Here is a 13,350-nt window from a genome sequence, read left to right on the forward strand (position 1 = left end):
TCACTAGGGTAGGACCTGAAAGTAGCCACTGGCTTTTTGGACATGATTCTCCTGCACACCACTTACATGGTTCATCTCATTTTCTTCTTTATACATTGACTTAACCTGAATTCTGTGCCAATATCCAAGGGGAGCTTGCAGGAAAAGTCCTCCCAAGTTCAGTTTATCTGACTCAATAAAGCAGTTACTATTTTCCAACCTAATTGTCAACATCTCATTCTTGAAATCTACTTAGAACTTTTTATCATTTAAGAATGTGGCACTAAATATACTGGTACCTCCATTAATAACTTAATCATGCTATGTACAAAGTGGTGCTATAGGACTGTGATAGTCATTGTCAAAATCCCAAGAAGTTCTCAATGTATAAATTCCCTTCAGAGTCCATTTATTCCCTAATAATTTTGTTGTTGCAACCTAAACTCTAGGAGAAGGATCAACTTCACATTGAGAACACAGTTTTTTTTCTTCACAAACCAAGATGGGGTATGTTGGAGTTTTTCAAGTTTGTAAAATAAAACATCTGGTTCTTTCCTGCAGGACGCACATGAGTAAGGGCCTCCAGAATACTCGTAATCAGTGACTTTATTGCCTCGTGAGACCCATGCTCGTGCATCATATACCCATTACATAGCTATACAGCTCTGTTAGCCAAGGGACAAGAGTTAGACAATTCCATCAGAACTTCTGGACAGGCACAATATTCCATCTCCGTTTAGTAGTAAAACTCTTGAATTATCTGTATGCCTTTTAAGTTTCATTGCATCCCAAACCCTCAAAACATTCTAATACATCAGATAAAATGATTAATCCTAGCCAATTCATTGGAAGTCTATAAATAAAATCTTTGTGTCCACTTAGTGAAATTGCAAAGACGTTGAGGCAGTCAGTGCTATTAGAATATTAACATCTCAGAGATAGATCTGTCCATCCAGCCCAGCTGATGATACTAGTTCCTTGTACTTGGCATAATCTAAGGCTTTCACGTAATCCTTATACATCCTTGATGTTAACATACATGGATAAGTGGAATCAGCATAGTAAAGTGATTGTTTTAATTACATAAATTCCTAAATTCATTTTTTTATTAAGCAGCACATAAATCAAGCCAAGAAAGAGCAAGAAAAAATATTTAAAAATTAATCTGAAACAATTCTGAGGTACTACCTCATATCTATTAGATTAGATAATAGGACAGAAAAGGTAAATGACAAATGTTTGAGGGGATGTGGGAAAAATGAGACATTAATGTACAGTTGTAAGAGATGCAAATTGATTAAACTATTCTATAGAGCAATTTGGAACTATGCCCAAAGGGCTATAAAACTGTGAATGCCCTTTGACATAGCAATACCTCTACTAGGTCTGTATCCAAAAAGATATAAAAAGGACCTATATAGCAGGACTTTAATAAAGGACCTTTATAGCAGCTGTTTTCTGGGGGTAAATAATTGGAAAGTGAGGGGAAGCACATCAATTGGGGAATGGCTGAATAAGTGGTGGTATGTAATTGTGATGGAATACTGTTGTACTATAAGAAATGATGAGGGAGATGCTTCAGAGAAACCTAGAGAGACTTACATGGGTTAATGCAAAGTGAAATGTACTGGACACAGAATAACAGCAATATTGTAGGATGATCAGCTATGAGTGACTTAGCTATTCTCAGCAATGCAATGATCCATGATAACTCTGAGAGACTTAGGATGAAAAATGCTATCCATCCCCAAAGAAAGAACTGATGGGGTCTGAATACAGATTGAAGCAACTTTTTTCACTTTATTTTTCTTGAGTTCTTTTTAGTCTGTTTTCTTTCATAACATGACTAATATGGATGTGTTTTGCAGGGCTATATATATATATATATGTATGCATGTATGTATGTGTGTATATATACATATATGTGTGTGTATATATGTGTGTGTATATATATGTGTGTGTGTGTGTGTGTGTATGTATATATAACCTATATGGAATTGCTTGCCTTCTCAATGAGGAGGGGGTGGGGAGGGAAGAAGGGAGAGAATTTGGAACTCAAAGTTTAAAAACAAATGTTAAAAATTGTTGCTTACATCTAACTGGGGGAAAATGAAATACTAAATAGATACCAGAAAAAAGAAAAAAATAACCTGAAGGAACAAAAGATAAGGAATCCCAATCAATCCATCAATCAATCAATCAGTGAATAAACATTTATTAAGCACCTACTATGTGCCAGGTACTATGCTGAGTGCTGATGATACCAAGAGACAAAAATGGAAAAGAGTAAGAAAAAATGGGTCCAGAAGTAACAGATTTCAAACTATACAACAAAGTAGTAATCATTAAAATGATTTGGCTTCGGTTAAAAAAAATAAAGAGATTGATCAGTGGAACAGACTAGTTATATAATATACAGATAGATAGAAGTAAATGAACACAGTTGTTTAGTATCCAGGGAACTTTACAAGGATAAGGACTATTTGATCGAAACTGAGAAAACTGGAAAGCAGACTGGTCAAAATTGTGTATAGACGAACATCTAATGCTGTTAAACCAGAATAAACTCCAAAAAGATATAGGTAACCCTTTGGTAGTTTGAATAGAATAGCATTAAAATTCGAATTAACTTGGTATTATCATCATTTTTCTTAGATTGGAACTAATCAGCAGTAATTACTGAATAGTCCTCCAGCTGAAAATTTATTTCTTTTCTTTTTAGGGGGGAAGGCAGGGAAATTGGGGTTAAGTGACTTGCCCAAGGTCACACCACTAATAAGTGCGTCAAGTGTCTGAGGCTGGATTTGAACTCAGGTCCTCCTGACTCCAGGGCCGGTGATTTACTCACTGCACTACCTACCTGCCCCTGAATATTTATTTCTTAAATGACTCTAAGGAGCTCTTTGTAATTGAATCCGTATACGTCTACTGGGTGCTTTAGTAGGTCAATCTTCAGATACTTTATTAACTTTTTAGTCATTTGGATTATAACGTTCCTTTCTGATGTTATCACTTGGATTTTTATTATTACGTGAAAATAGTATTGATTTTTGTAGATTTTGCAACCTGCAACATTACTGAAAATGTCAATTGTCTCAATTAGTATTTTTGCTTATTTCCTATAATTTAAGGAATCATGTCATCAACAAATAGGGAAAATTCTATCTCACTTTATTTTTACTTTTTAATTTTTTCTTATTACTATGCTAGAATTTCTAAAACTATGTCAGAAAGTATTGGAGAGAATAAGCATCCCTACTTTGCCCCTATATTTATTAAGAAAGCTCCTAGTGTATCCCCATTGCACACAATGCTTATTTTTGTCTTTAATCCTTTTATGATATTTTAAAAATGTTCCTCTCTGTCTATATTTTTATGGTTTTTTTAGCATAAATGCATGTTCTATTATTCCAGAGGCCTTTTCTGCATCTTTTTAGATTAAATGTGTGTTTTGGCATATTCTTGTTTAAATAGATCAATTTTGTTGATTGTTTTTCTAATTTTGAGCTATTCTTGCATCCTTGATATGAAGTTGACTTGGTCATAATGAATGATTTCTAGAATAAATTGCTGTAATCTGACAGATATTATTTTTAAAATTTGAATTGATAGTCATTAATGATATTGATTTATAGGTTTCCTTTATCCTTCCTTGGTTTAGTATTAAGACATATTTGGTTCACAAAAAGAGTCTGATAGAATACTTTCTGTCTCAGTGTTTTAAAATAATTTGTAAAATATTGATAGTATTTTGTCTTTATAGCCACTTTCGTCTCTTTTTCTCAAATTGGATTAAGATCCACATTTAGTTTTCTGTCTGCATAAATATTTTATATTGTGTTTATATAGTTTCTACTGTTTCAATGTCTCCTTTCACTATCTCATCCACTCTCCTGTAGATTTTCTTCCTGAGAAACTACAGTTGATTTCCCTTGACTTGATTAGGATGTATCACATATTTCCTCTCTATCTTCTTCTGACCCTCCCCCCACTTTTTTTTTGCATTGTCTCATCCTATAACTTAGTTCCACGAAAACATTGGTTCACCTGTAGGCAGCATGTTATAAAGGTTCAAACCACAGTGTTTCATGCCTGATTCTCTGCCATCATTTCTATGCAAGTTTGGTTTTTTAACACTTGGCTTTTGTTATTCTCTTAGAAAGTCATCTCTTAATAGTCACTCTGTTGTTATTTTATTTTGTTACTGTTACTTTGAAGCCTGTAGGTGTCTTTCTCTTTGTACTATTTTTTTCCTCCTTTTCCCCTTTGTAGGTTGCTGTATTTGCTTACTTTTTTGTGTGTTTCTTTTATTTGTGGTGTTTGCAAAGTGAAGAATTTACTCATATTTGCAGGTTGTTTTTGTTTGTTTGGTAGGAATTCTTCAATTACCTGTATTTCATTGAATGTCTCTTTTTCATTGATTATTAGGCTCAGGTTTATAGAGCATACTACATTGAGTTGTATCGTAAACCCTTATGCTCTTCATAATGTAATATAATATTCCCTTTTGTGATTTTTGGTGGATGCAAAATAGACTTGTAATTTGAATTTTCTGTCCTTTATATCTGAAGGAATTTCTTCTGTTATATTGAAGAATATTTTGTTCATCACTGGAATACAAAATTAAATCACTGTGCCTTGGAATTTGCAGTATTGGGGTATATGTGTGTGTGTATGTGTGTGTGTGTGTGTGTGTGTGTGTGTGTGTTTCCTGTAGGTGATCTATGAATTCTTTTGATTGACACTTTATTTTCTGTATTTAGAAGTTATGAGTAGTTTTCTTGTATTATTTTCTTACTTTATAGTGTTCAGATTTTTTGGATTATGTTTTTCTGGGAGAAAAAGATAATCCTTAAGTTGTCTTCTGTGCACCCTTTCTTAGAAATGAATATTTTGCTTATTTAGAGATCACATGTTCTTTTAACTTCTCTTCTTCCAGGTTGCCTTCATTTATGTGTATTTGCATTCCTAAACAATTACTCTCATTTTCATTTCTTCGGGGAGACTTTCTACTGTAGATCCCAGTTTTTCCTTTCTTCCTGTGTGATGTGTGAGGGAATTTCTGCTACTTAAGCCATAAATTAATCTTTCACACTTAATATCCTGTTGTAATTCCATGTTCTCTTGGGAACATATAGCTTCCCCTGACTTATCAGGGATTGATTTATTATCCTTTGTCTTTCAGTTCAGATATTTTGGCAGGTTTGGATGTCCTGAAGTTCATTGCCCTTTCTGTTACTAATATCTTCCTTATTGGTTTATCTGTTTATGGTCAAGATTCTAAACTAGATTTTCTTGTTCCTGATATCTTTAGCAGTTTTCATTCTGGTCACCTAGAATTCTCTTACCACTTACTTCTGACTTCTTTTCCTTTGATGGAAGATTCCCCAAGGGATATTCCTCAGAGTAGTCTCAGCCTCTTCCTCAAGGGGGAATTCACTTTTCATTGGTCTCAGCCCTTGTGTTAAGTGACTTCTGGGGGAAAAGAACTGACCTCACCTGGATGATAGTCACATACCCTTATGTATAATCCCCTCAATCTCAAATAATGGCTTGCCTCAATTTCCTGTTCTTTAGTTCTCTGGCAGAACACTACTGTAGCTCACCACCAGGCAGGGGAGAAGGGTTGAATTTTGTTGTTGATTGATGCAGAATGATGGTGTGAGAGCAGGGGTAAGGATAGGGGTGGTAGCTGGCAGAGACCACAGCAGCAGCCGGGGAATGGCTGATGGGATACCAGAGCATATACCCCTGAGTCCTGCTGTGAAGTCTTGCCAGAGTCTGAGGGCTGGTGGGAGTGGGGGTACTAAGTGATCAAATTAGGAATCAGGCTTAGCCTCCCCTCCTGCCTGTTCATCAGGTTGTTACTTTCTTAAGATTCTTGGGGGTCTTCATATGTGGAGACAGTTGCAATCATTTTACCTCTTGTATATAATTCTTATTGTAGACAGTTTTGAGTGGTCATGAGTAGTGGAGAAAATGTCAGCCCATCCCCTTTCAGGTTAATATGACCTGGAAGTCTCCTTTAAGTATTAAGAATGAATCTCTTTATTCCTTTCGACAGCACACTTTTATTTTATTTTCTTCCATATGAGGGCATCTTATAAATTCCTTTATACTTTTGCTTCACAAAGCAATTGACTTTTTTTTTCCTTTGGCAATGCACAGAGGCTATAGAAGTAGTGAATCTATGCAGTAGCTTGAATTAGTAGCAAGAAACCCAGCCATAAACTGCTTTCTTAACAGCAAATAAAAAAATAAAATCTACATGTGTCCTGTATACGAGGACCAGTTGTGCTGTTGATTTTGCTGCTACTGCTGTTGCTGGAAACCAGAGCTAGTCATTAACAGGTTTTGGCAGCCAGATGAATGAAGATGATTGAGAGCCAAAATTATATAAGTAGCACCCATAGGATTCTTGATAGTATCAAGAATGGGAGGAGCGCTCAATGTGTTTTACCGTTGCAAATTAAAAATTCTTTGGCAAAGTAACCCTTTCCTGTCAAGAGTCACAGCATCTAGATAGCTGGAGGAAGTCTGATCATGCCCCTCTATGGAAGGAAGAACAGCTGTGACACACGAATGAATAATATGAGTGGAGAGAAATGTCACTGGGGAAATGTGTGAGTGAATGTATAGACAGAAACATATATATTTGGAGAAAGAAAAGTAAGATCCAAGCAGAAGTTGGTTAAAGTATTTGGGTGGTGATTCAAATATTTATCCAAAAGGAGCCCAACTTGAAAAATTCAAAGGATGTAGAATCATTCAATTAAATCTAAATGCTTACTTTGTGCCAGGCACTAAACCAGGGATTGGGGATACAGCTGGGTTGGGGGAACAGTCCTTGCCTTCAAGGAGTTTATATTCTAAATAGGGAGAGAATATGTATGCACATAAATATATAAAAACTTCCTATAAATGTAAAAATCTCACAATTCTAACTTCTAGTCAGGGATAGAAATATGTGACTCATTGTCAACATCTACATAATCACATTCATCATCAGTCATTGACATCTCCACTCCCATCAGCAGCAACAATCATTTCCTTTGTTCCAGGTGCCAGGCTAAGTGCTGGGCATACAAAATAAAGACAAATACATGATCCATGATCTCTGGGAGTTCACATTCTAATGAGGAGTTGGTGAGTTGTTTTCAGTCATGTCTTATTCTTTGTAACCCCATTTGGGGTTTTCTTGGCAGAGATACTGGAGTGGTTTGCCATTTCCTTCTCCAGCTCACTTTATGGATGAAGAACTGAGGTAAACAGGATTAAATGACTTGTCCAGGGTCACATAGCTAGTAACTTTCTAAGGCTGGATGGAGGAGCTCATCACTCTATCCATTGGGCCATCTAGCTGCCCTATGAGGCTGTTGTTGTTGTATGTCTTTTATTCTTGAAGAAGACCATAACATCAGGGAGGTGATGGATGACAGCAAGTAGATTGGATTTAAGTGAGGAAGGGCTGGGCAAAGTCACCAGCCTCACTTTTTCCTCCAGAGCTGTCTGGACCCAGGGGCTAGGAATAGATCAGGACAACTGGAGGTGGCCCAGAATGCAATGGGGAACCTTTGTTAATTTATTTTTAAGTTTTTGACTAGGTAAAGAGGCCATTCTCTGCCTCAGTTCTTAATCATTGAATGGATGTTGCCTCAGTCAAACTGAGCCCTATGAGGAAGACACTAGGCAAAGTACCATATACATACAAGATAGATACAATGTGAATGGCAGGTAATCTCAGTGTGGAGAAGCCTGGAAAAAAGTTTCCTGGAGAAGGCTGAATTTGAGCTGAATCTTGAACAAAATCAGGTGGAAGTGAGAAGGCATGGGGGGAGTCAGTGAAAATTCATAGAATTGGGAGATGGAACATCATCAAGTCAAGTCAATAAGCATTTATTAAGCACCTGCGCTAAGTGTTTTGGATAAAAAGAAGGAAAAAACCAAACTCTGTCCCACTGTCCATGCTTTCAAGGAGTTCATAGTCTAACAGGGAAGGGGATGACGAGGAAAGAGCTGCAACCAACTGTGTGCAAACAAGATATCTATCTATATATGTATCTATGTATCTATGTATGTACCTATCCATCCATCCATCCATCCATCCATCCATCCATCCATCCATCCTTCCACCTATCCATCAATCTATGTATCTATCTATGTATCTATGTATTTATTTATATATCTATGTATGTATATATGTATGTATCTATCTATCAACCTACCTACCTACCTACGTATCTTTCTGTTTGCATATGTATATATGTATACACACACACACACACGCACGCACACACACATATACACATATACAGAATATATCAGAGACAATATTGGAGAGAAAAGCATTAAAGGGAAGCAAGAAAGATTTCTAAAAAGAAGGAGGGGCCTAGGTTATATAGGACTTTAAATCCAAACAGATAATTTCAAATGTGATCCTAGAGGTAATAGAGGAGTCACAAGTATTTATTGAATAGGAAAGTGGCACGATCTTCAGGAAGATTGCTTTGATAGGTGTGTGGAGGATGGAGGGCAATTGGGAGAGACCTGAGCAGCAGGGTGGTGAACCTGAAGGCTATTGGAGTGACCCAGGTAGGAGGTGCTGAGGACCTGTACCAGGAAGGATGGTGGTGCTATTGATAGTAACAGAGACACTTGGAAAAGAGACAGGTGAAAGGATGACTTCTGTTTAGAACATTTTGATTTTGAGATGACTATTGGAGGTACAGTTTGAAATATACAAGAGGCAGTTGGTGATGTGAGACTAGAGGTCAAGAGAGAAGTCAGGGCTGAATAATAAATACAAGAACCATCTGCATAAAGGTGATGATTGAATCCTTGGGAATCAATGAGATCACCAAATCAAAAACAGAGTGAAAAGGCAATAATAGTGTAATATTTCTGCATCGGGCAGTTTCTTGAGAAAAATATCTCTCCGTGTTTTCCACAGTTATGATGCTTACGAAAGTGTAATACTGAGCTTTCATATCTGCAAATAATTTTGATTAAAGTTACCTAGTTATACTCCTCCCAAAGAGAATTGAGTTTAATTTAACATACCTCAACAACATTCTTCCTTCTAATACAGTGTGAACAAAAACTGAGGCAATGAATGGTAGCTAGAGTTGAAACATATTAGGAAATAATTTGGGTGAGTTAATAGCTTACTCACATTTATATAACACTTGGGGCAGCTAGGTGGTACAATGAATGGAATGCCAGTCCTGAAGTCAGGAAGATTCATATTCTTGAGTTCAAGTCTGTCCTCAGACACTTCCTAGCTGTGTGACCCTGGGCAAGTCACTGAACCCTGTTTGATTTGGTTTCCTCATCTGTAAAATGAGCTGCAGAAGGAAATAGCAAACCACTCCAGTATCTTTGCCAAGAAAACCTCAAATGGTATCACAAAGAGTCAGATACAACTGAAATGACTGAATAACAAAAATATAGCACTTACTATGTGCCAGGCACTGTATTAAGTGCTTTACAACTATGTATTGATGCTCACAACAGCCCTGGGAGGTAAGTGTTGTTATTATCCCAATTTTAAGGTGGAAGAAACTGAGGTAGGCAGAGTTTAACTGACTTGCTCAGGGTCATACAGCTAAGTAAGTGTCAGGCTAAATTTGAACTTAGGTCTTCCTGACTGTAGACCCCGTGTTCTATTCATTATGCCACCCAGCTACCACAGCATAGTCTTGCTGGCTAGTAACTCATATATTCTTTACTTTAATAAAAACAAAGTTAGCTTGGCTTCTCTCAAACAGCTAGTTGGATGGATTCTAACCAGAATTTGCAAACCAAGGGAGAAAAGCAGCATAGTGTACTAGAAATGAAAATATGAATTGAACACCTGAAGAGATAAGCCAAGTATTCTAGTTTCAATACTTTCTCTAATGGTTGAATGACTTTAAACAATAATAACTCACAAATGTGAAAAAATACATAATGTTTTAAGGTAGCATTGAAACAATCTGCTAGCAGCTGCTGTAGGGGTGTAAGACCCACCAACAACCAGCACACAGAAAGCTGCTAACACAGGTTCTTTTGATCTGCTTTACTAAGGAAAGCAATGTCAAGGGGTTAACGATCTCAGTTTAATTGAACATATAAATATCATTTACTTAGTTCAGGGGAAAAAGCCAGCACTCTGAACTTCAGAGAAAATACAAACAAATTACAAACATCAACAGACAGACCTTGTCCGATTAAAATCTCAATGCATAGTTACCAGGGTTTAACAAAGTCCCAACATCTGGGTTTACAAGCTGGAGCACTCTTAACTACAGCTGCCCAGAGTCTCCATATCAACACACCTCCAAGAGTGAGAGCCCCCAGGGAGAATACCAACCTCTGGCTTTATATATTTTGTTCAGGGTCAAAGGTGAGTCACACAGTGACCCCACATGACGTAAAAGCATCACAAAAATGCAACTTAAACCAACATGGTCTAAAAGCCTCTGATGCCAGAGACATGTCACTCAAATCCATGTAAACTAGGCTTTCCCTTGAGGCAAGGAGGTCATCAAGGACTCCTAATTTGATCAAGGAAACAAAGGCCAAACTCTTCAAGGGCACTTGATTGAATAAGTGCTAAAAGCCCTCCGTAATTACCAATACAGGTAGCATTAGTTTCCAGACTCCCTGACAATGGTCCAAAGGCATTGTGATAAAAATTCCTCACTGGTACTTTAAGCAGTAAAGATTTGAGCAATTGTCACAAATACATTTTTCCTTTGTGATAATGGACATGTGGATGGTTAAATCATTATAAGGTTGTTGTTTTTTTTTCTGTAGCGATTTGAAACTATCGTGATCATTTCATGATTTTGGTTGCATCAAACTTTGATCTAAACATAACCAACATGTTCTTACAGTTTCTCAGTCTATCATCATTTTTCCCAAACTGCTATGTGGGTAACAACATTCAAACTCAAACCAATTTGCAATGGATGGTCAAACAATTGTTCATAAATATCCTTCTTTGCATTCTGTACACTGCACTACAGCAGGTCCCTTGTTCCATCCTGTGTGAACAGGATATTTTAAATGTTTGCATCCTAATGGCTCCATTTTCAAGCCATTTTGGACCATCATAATCATCCTGTAAAAACAAACTGTTCATTACCTCTTACTGCAATATATGGACTGTTTTCCCATTTAAATTTATCCTCTATTAATGCTATTTCTCTTCTATCTCATCGATTTTCAAGTGAACTTACTGGTAGCACTGATCAGTCATTTGGTAAAGTTTCTATGAGAATGTGGCCGATGTATACCAGTGGGAGAAAGGAAGTCAAGTGTGAAGAGATTCTTTCCTTACAAAGATTAATTTGCATATAAATATAGTTTAAAAATGAAGCAATATATGCAATGCGAATTTAAGTGCATTTGTCACTTCATACAGCACTTGTCATTAGTCATCAGAAAAATAAAATTTTACATTGGAACTAACTATTCATTTTTATGTATTGATTAGGTGACTTAAAGTGAAAAGTGGTTTTCCATCTCTCAACAAGAGACATTGTTAAAATCTCCTAATATTTTATATTGCATTTCTGTTTTCTGTTGCGTATTTGTGCACACAAGCATTCTCTTTAGATTCTTGTTTTAAGTCAAAACACAGAAATTAACTATGCAGAACAAGATTTAAAACTGTGTTTGTTTGGTGTTGAGTCAAATATTGCAAAACTTTGTTCAAATGAAATATCTTCAAATTGAATTAAGCTTTTAAATGATTATTATATTATGTTAAACCTGTTACAAGTTACCAAAATGTTATTTATATTCAACAAAATTTATAAAATGAAGAAATTGAATATGAAGTCTTACAAATAATATTAAAAATATGAAATCTTGCTGAATTATTTTTAACTCTTATGTAATGTCCCACATAAATAATTCATGGTTATTTTATAACTTTACAATTACAAGCTTTACAATTCTGTACTGTTTTCATATTTGTAGGTAGAATAAATTTTATATTTCATCATCATGATTACATAATTTAAATTTTAATTTGAAGCTTTGGGGGCAAAAGTTGTCACTATAGTTACTGTGAGCACACATAATGAGTAAATCTAAAAGAATATTATAAAACAGTAAATTATGCTGGGATTTCACAGTACATTTTGATGCTTTGAAAAGGGTTGGTGGAACAAAAACATATTAGGAATGACTACCTGAAGATTTATGAAATGTTTTTCCCCAGCAATCTGTGAGGCCAATAGCATAATAGTATCCAATTGGCAGATGAAGAAAGTAAAGTTCTAAAGCCTAAGATGACCAAGATTACATAGGCAATAAAAACCAGAGCCAGTACTTTTACCTAGATCTCCTGACTTCAGGTTATACTGACTTCTAAGTCAAGAAGTTATTTGAAATTTCTCTGTGCTTTATCAGTCTAATAGGGGGAAATCCTTCCCCTAGCTGGCTACGGTGAGGATGAAATGAGGTAACAGATTTTTAAAAATGAAAACATTTTTAAAGAGCTCTCATGCAAATTTAAGGTCTTCTATGATGATAAAAGAGAATGAGGGAGTAATGAACTATGATGGGGAGAAGAATAAACAGATGTTCTTTAGCATATGCAGGGGGAGGGGAGAGGGAGAACAACAGCTTGCAATGGATGATTACATGGAGCATTTGCGTCTTAGTCTAACAAGCTGATCAAAAGGAACAGTGCAAGTTATAGGATTAATGTGAAAGGGACATTGATTCAATAAATATTTGTTGCTGGGCATAGCACTCACTGGGTTTGGTGCTGATAGTGCTGTCTCTGTGTAATATTTTATATTTCTTGAAAGTCTTTTCGTATTTATGATCGTCTTCACACAAAAAATCTGTGCATCATGTAGGGTAGCTATTACTATATCTCTTTTGAAGACTGGGTTTCCTGAAGGTAGAAAGTAAGGGATGGAGAAAGGCTATTTACTTTGAAAAGTAATAGAACATTGGGGTAGCTGGTGGTACAGTGGTAGAGCACCAAGACTGATATCAAGAAGACCTGAGTTCAGATGTGGCCTCAGACACTTATTAGCTATGTGACCCTTGGCAAGTCACTTAACCTCTGTTTGACTCATCTGTAAAATAGGAATGATAATAGCTTCTACCTTGCAGAATTGTAAGGATAAAATGAAATAATAATTGTAAAGTTTTTAACACAGTGCTTGGAACAAACTAAGTGATATGTAAGTGTTAGCTATTATTATTATGCCAAAAAGGCAATATACTTGGAAAATGATTTGTATATTTTCTATTTGCCCAATGAAACTCAATTGTCCCAAAGTCAATCATCCATTTATTCAATAGGATTTATATGCAAGGCATTACTTTAGGTGATGAGGTTGAAAGCGAAACAAAACCAGACTG

The 13,350-nt window shown here is 36.1% G+C and overlaps 1 pseudogene; it reads right to left on the minus strand.

The window, feature by feature from the left end:
• Positions 1–300: 300 nt before the first annotated feature.
• LOC118854646 lies at positions 301–1,016 on the minus strand (annotated as a pseudogene).
• Positions 1,017–13,350: the final 12,334 nt, after the last annotated feature.

This window comes from Trichosurus vulpecula, chromosome 6 (genome assembly GCF_011100635.1).
Source record: "Trichosurus vulpecula isolate mTriVul1 chromosome 6, mTriVul1.pri, whole genome shotgun sequence".
NCBI lineage: Eukaryota > Metazoa > Chordata > Mammalia > Diprotodontia > Phalangeridae > Trichosurus > Trichosurus vulpecula.